The sequence below is a fragment of the Oncorhynchus mykiss genome, chromosome 13 (genome assembly GCF_013265735.2).
Source record: "Oncorhynchus mykiss isolate Arlee chromosome 13, USDA_OmykA_1.1, whole genome shotgun sequence".
Taxonomy (NCBI): domain Eukaryota; kingdom Metazoa; phylum Chordata; class Actinopteri; order Salmoniformes; family Salmonidae; genus Oncorhynchus; species Oncorhynchus mykiss.
In genome coordinates, this window is record NC_048577.1 from 42,443,091 (window position 1) to 42,449,090 (window position 6,000).

A 6,000-nucleotide genomic window follows, 5' to 3' on the forward strand; every position below is an offset into this window, starting at 1 on the left:
TGAAATAATTTATGATGAACTTCAAAGGGTGCTGAATGTGCACGGTGATATTCATACTCCTTTCCAATAAATATTGAGGTTCTGATTCTGGTGAGATGATGATCGATGCTTGACTGCTATTTACTAAATAAAATAGTATTACTCTTATCCATAATAGTCAAATTATGTAGGCTATTAGCTACATACTTTATTTAATCTGTAGCCTAATCAACTGCATGCTTTCCCGGCGAGTCATAGTTGGAGGACCACACAACATGTCATCACGTGATTCCAAGTTTACTTCATTAATATTTGTACATAAAAGCGTTTCCACCGACATTTCTCGCACAATTAATTTTACCAACAGAAAAATATCCCATATTTTTTGTCGACATTTGGACAGTTTAACGTAACATTTTCAGTTTCCATCAGGCCTATCATTAGACTTTACTCACATAAAAAAAAAGTTGTATGGAAACCTTGTTGCTGGTGGGAAAATGCGCATATTTTCTTTATGCTGATTTTAGAATATAAACATGAATATCTGTAGTCAATTGGATGGAAACCTAGCCACTGACTAATTGGGCCTTGTGGCCTCCAGCCTGTACCACAGGCTGCTGTGATAATTTTCACTGTTTTTTTTTTATTATTATTTTTTATTAACAACAAAGCAATACATAAAGCACATGAGGGAACACAAGCATACATAGATTACAAACAATGGACAATCGAGCTAGGGGGTACAATATCACATTACAATTACACAAAGACCTTAAGGGACATGCATATACTTACAATTCAAACAGCTTTTTTGTTAGTAGAGCATTTAACCGTCTTAAAATACAGTTCAATTTCTTTTTGTAGGGTACGGAAATGTGGTTTTCTGTTTGTAAATTTACATTTGTGTATATGAAATTTGGCCAGAAGAATAATGAAATGAATTACATAAAAATGTTTCAGCTTATTTCTATTGTATGTAAAGAATCCAAACAGTACATCTCTCCACAATAGTGTAAAATCTTCATAAATGTGTTCAATTATAAACCTACTGATGTCTTGCCACAGTTTTCTTACACGCATACAATGCCAAAAAAGATGCAACACTGTTTCTGGGTGGTCATTACAAAAGGAGCAATTTGAGTTGATGTTTTCCTTAAACTTCTTCATATAGTGGTTGGCAGGATAATATTTATGAATAATTTTAAAGGAAACTTCCTTAATTTTGTTAACAAGTATGTATGTGTGTGGCAACATCCAAACTTTTTTCCAACAGATATTATCAATAAATCCATTCCAATAAGGCATGACATAAGGTATACAACATCCTGCTGAAACAAGGATCGTATCGCTCTGTTGTTGAATGGGCCGGGCCACAAGAGAAACAAATCTTTCCTACTGATGAGTCAACAGGGTCAATAGAAGGTAGGCTCTGAGGGTCAGGTCTTGACACATTCCTGAATAACATAGTAATACCTGAGGGAATGGCATCTAAAACAACTGCAAAATCTTTAGGTGTTACAGGGACCTTGTAAAGTGATAAGAATTCTTTATAACTGAGTGAACGACCCTCTGCATTTACCAGTTGGCTCACCAATAGGATATTATTTCGGAACCAATATTCTAAAAACAGATAGGTATTTTTATACAATATATCCCGATTATTCCATATATAATATCTGTGTGGAGAAAATTGTGTTTATAAATTAAGGACCATGACAAGAAAACCTGCCGATGAAAAGCAGAAAGTTTCACTGGAACTTTGTCAATATTATAATTGCAAAACAACATGAAGTTAAGGCCACCAAAACTAATTTCCCCTGGCTATTTGTCTTCCTGTTGTGGATTACAATCTTGTGTCACGTGGAACCAGTGTCTAAAGCCTGTTGCATGATTCCCAGTCGGAACAGTTCGCAAAAAATATTAAGACAACATTTTGTGACGTTTCTGTTCATTTTTCTGTTTTTTTGTCGGCTGTTCGTGCACACACTTTTTTGTTTGTTGTTGATGCAAAACGAAGTTCGATAGCTGAAATCTACCCGCTTCCTCGGTGACTGGTCAATAGTACTACTCCGAGTAGGAGTACGAACGCAATCACTTTTCACCCGGTTTAAACTACTCATAATTTTCCGGTTTAAACTACTCTGAGTAGGAAAAGTGATTGCATTCGTTTTGGAACGGGTTTGCCTCCTGGGCGTGAGCCAGGTGCCCACTCTGGCTGACAGCAAAATCGTCTCAAAACAAAAGTGACTTAATTAAGCACATTGAGTGATGAGTAGGATTCTGTGTTTTTACATGAAAAAAACGCTTTAATCTGCCATCCCAATGAAAAGTAGTTTGAAAATGCAAAATGTATTTTATGTAAAAGAGATGTATGTTTCTGGAAGATGCACCATGCTGCCTTGTTGACAATATGACCGAGCGGGCGCAGATTACTGTTTGATTTAAAAAGTGCCCAGTCCCTCCCTTTTTCCGCACCAATGACGTGACAGGCCATTGCCCGGTTCAACCTGGGTCAGAGTAATATAACTCCCTCAGTGGGAAATATGTACAGGATTCTTTAATGAACTGTTTCTTGTAATTCATTCAATGAGAAGACGAGTTTTCGTGCACATTTTTCCATTTGAGAAATACTGCACCAAACATCTTAGTTAGATGTACAATTTCGCTTCTCAGACCTCGTCGGCAAAACATCTAAACGAATTACAGATTTCCTGATTTAGTTTAGATTAACTATTTTGAGGAAACTATGTTGTTGCTATGTCATCGCAAGAGGGACACAGTAATATTGCCACTTCATTTTTTTTTAAAGGACTGCCTTTTGAAAAGCAACGAATCCATTTGAAAACGGCCTATGTTGCATCGAGTTGAGTCAGAAACAGTTATTCTAGTGTCCAAATTGACTACAACGTGTAAATAAAATCATTTTGGTAACAAAGTCAGTCTCATCTAAAGCGGATTTTAGAACATCTGTGTCTCACAACGGATAAATTAAGGTTGGGTTTTGATTTGAAGATGTTCATTTGGCCACTAACATGGCTTGAACAGCTGCAGTGATTGCTCTCTATCCAATAGTATAGACCAGGATTTCCCAAACTCTGTCCCCGGGGTTCCAAGCGTTTTGTTTTTTGCCCTAGCACTACACAGGGAGTATGCGAGGCACAGATGTTGTCCTCGCCTAGCCGAGTTCTACTAAACTCAGCAAAAAAATAAATGTCCTCTCACTGTCAAGTGCGTTTATTTTCAGCAAACTTAACATGTGTAAATATTTGTATGAACATAAGATTCAACAACTGAGACATAAACTGAACAAGTTCCACAGACATGTGATGAACAGAAATTGAATAATCTGTCCCTGAACAAAGGGGGGGTCAAAATCAAAAGTAACAGTCAGTCTCTGGTGTGGCCACCTGCTGCATTAAGTACTACAGTGCATCTCTTCCTCATGGACTGCACCAGATTTGCCAGTTCTTGCTGTGAGATGTTACCCCACTCTTCCACCAAGACACCTGCAAGTTCCAGGACATTTCTGGGGGGAATGGCCCTAGCCCTCATCCTCCAATCCAACAGGTCCCAGACGTGCTCAATGGGATGGAGATCCGGGCTCTTCGCTGGCCATGGCAGAACACTGACATTCCTGTCTTGCAGGAAATCACACACAGAATGAGCAGTATGACTGGTCAATCAATCAAATGTATTTATAAAGCCCTTCTTACATCAGCTGATGTCACAAAGAGCTGTACAGAAACTCAGTCTAAAACCCCAAACAGCAAGCAATGCAGGTGTAGAAGCACAGTGGCTTGGAAAAACTACATAGAAAGGCCAGAAACTAGGAAGAAACCTAGCGAGGAACCAGGCTATGAGGGGTGGCCAGTCCTCTTCTGGCTGTGCCGGGTGGAGATTATAACAGAACATGGCCAAGATGTTCAAATGTTCATAGATGACCAGCAGGGTCAAATAATAATAATCACAATGGTTGAAGAGGGTGCAACAGGTCAGAACCTCAGGAGTAAATGTCAGTTGGCTTTTCATAGCCGATCATTCAGAGTATCTCTACCGCTCATGCTGTGTCGAGAGAGTTGAAAACAGTAGGTCTGGGACAGGTAGCATTTCCGGTAAACAGGTCAGGGTTCCATAGCCGTAGGCAGAACAGTTAAAACTGGAGCAGCATCACGACCAGGTGGACTGGGGACAGCAAGGAGTCATCAGGCCAGGTAGTCCTGAGGCATGGTCTTAGGGCTCAGGTCTTCCGAGAGAGAGAAAGAGAGAGAATTAGAGAGAGCATTCTTAAATTCACACAGGACACCGGGTAAGACAGGAGAAATACTCCAGATATATCAGACTGACCCTAGCCCCCCGGCACATAAACTATTGCAGCACAAATACCGGAGGCTGAGACAGGAAGGTTCATTGTCTGGTGGCATTGTCATGCTGGAGGGTCATGTCAGAATGAGCCTGCAGGAAGGGAACCACATGGGAAGGAGGATATCTTCCCTGTAACGCACAGCGTTGAGGTTGCCTGCAATGACAACAAGCTCAGGCCGATGATGCTGTGACACATCGACCCAGACTATGATGGACCCTCCACCTCCAAATTGATCCCGCTTGGTGTAACGCTCATTCCTTCGATGATAAACGCGAATCCGACCATCACCCCTGGTGAGACAAAACAGTGACTCGTCAGTGAAGAGCACTTTTTGCCAGTCCGGTCTGGTCAAGCGACGGTGGGTTTGTGCCCATAGGCAACGTTGTTGCTGGTGATGTCTGGTGAGAGCTGGGACCAAAGTAACAAAGCCTACCATCAGTAACACACTACGCCGCCAGGGACTCAAATCCTGCAGTGCCAGACGTGTCCCCCTGCTTAAGTCAGTACATGTCCAGGCCCGTCTGAAGTTATGCTAGAGAGCATTTGGATGATCCAGAAGAAGATTGGGAGAATGTCATATGGTCAGATGAAACCAAAATATAACTTTTTGGTAAAAACTAAACTTGTCGTGTTTGGAGGACAAAGTTGCATCCAAAGAACACCATACCTACTGTGAAGCATGGGGGTGGAAACATCATGCTTTGGGGCTGTTTTTCTGCAAAGGGACCAGGACGACTGATCCGTGTAAAGGAAAGAATTAATGAGGCCATGTATCGTGAGATTTTGAGTGAAAACCTCCTTCCATCAGCAAGGGCATTGAAGATGAAACGTGGCTGGGTCTTTCAGCATGACAATGATCCCAAACACACCTCCCGGGCAACGAAGGAGTGGCTTCGTAAGAAGCATTTCAAAGTCCTGGAGTGGCCTAGCCAGTCTCCAGATCTCAACCCCATAGAAAATATTTGGAGGGAGTTGAAAGTCCGTGTTGCCCAGCAACAGCCCCAAAACATCACTGCTCTGGAGGAGACCTGCATGGAGGAATGGGCCAAAATACCAGCAACAGTGTGTGAAAACCTTGTGAAGACTTACAGAAAACGTTTGACCTCTGTCATTGCCAACAAAGGGTATATAACAAAGTGTTGAGATAAACTTTTGTTATTGACCAAATACTTATTTTCCACCATAATTTGCAAATAAATTCATTAAAAATCCTACAATGTGATTTTCTGGATTCTTTTTCTCATTTTGTCTGTCATAGTTGAAGTGTACCTATGATGAAAATTAAAGGCTTCTCTCATCTTTTTAAGTGGGAGAACATGCACAATTGGTGGCTGACTAAATACTTTTTTGCCCCACTGTATTATTTCAGCATGGGTATTGAAAGATACCCGCGGGTGGATAAGATGTATACATTATTATTTGCCTCTGAACTGTATGTGAACCCCTCTGCAATCTACTGAAACTAACCATTAAAAACTAGGACTTCAACCAGGCTGTCCCTATGCTATTTGCTCTCTTAAACTGCTAGTACAAAGCCTAAGTGAAAATTAGGTTTTTCACAAAAGATCATGAAAACAAAATAATCAACTGGCCCAAATCAGCTCTACATAATTCAGCAGGGAGGTGTGCAACTGCCACACATTATACCCATTATACCA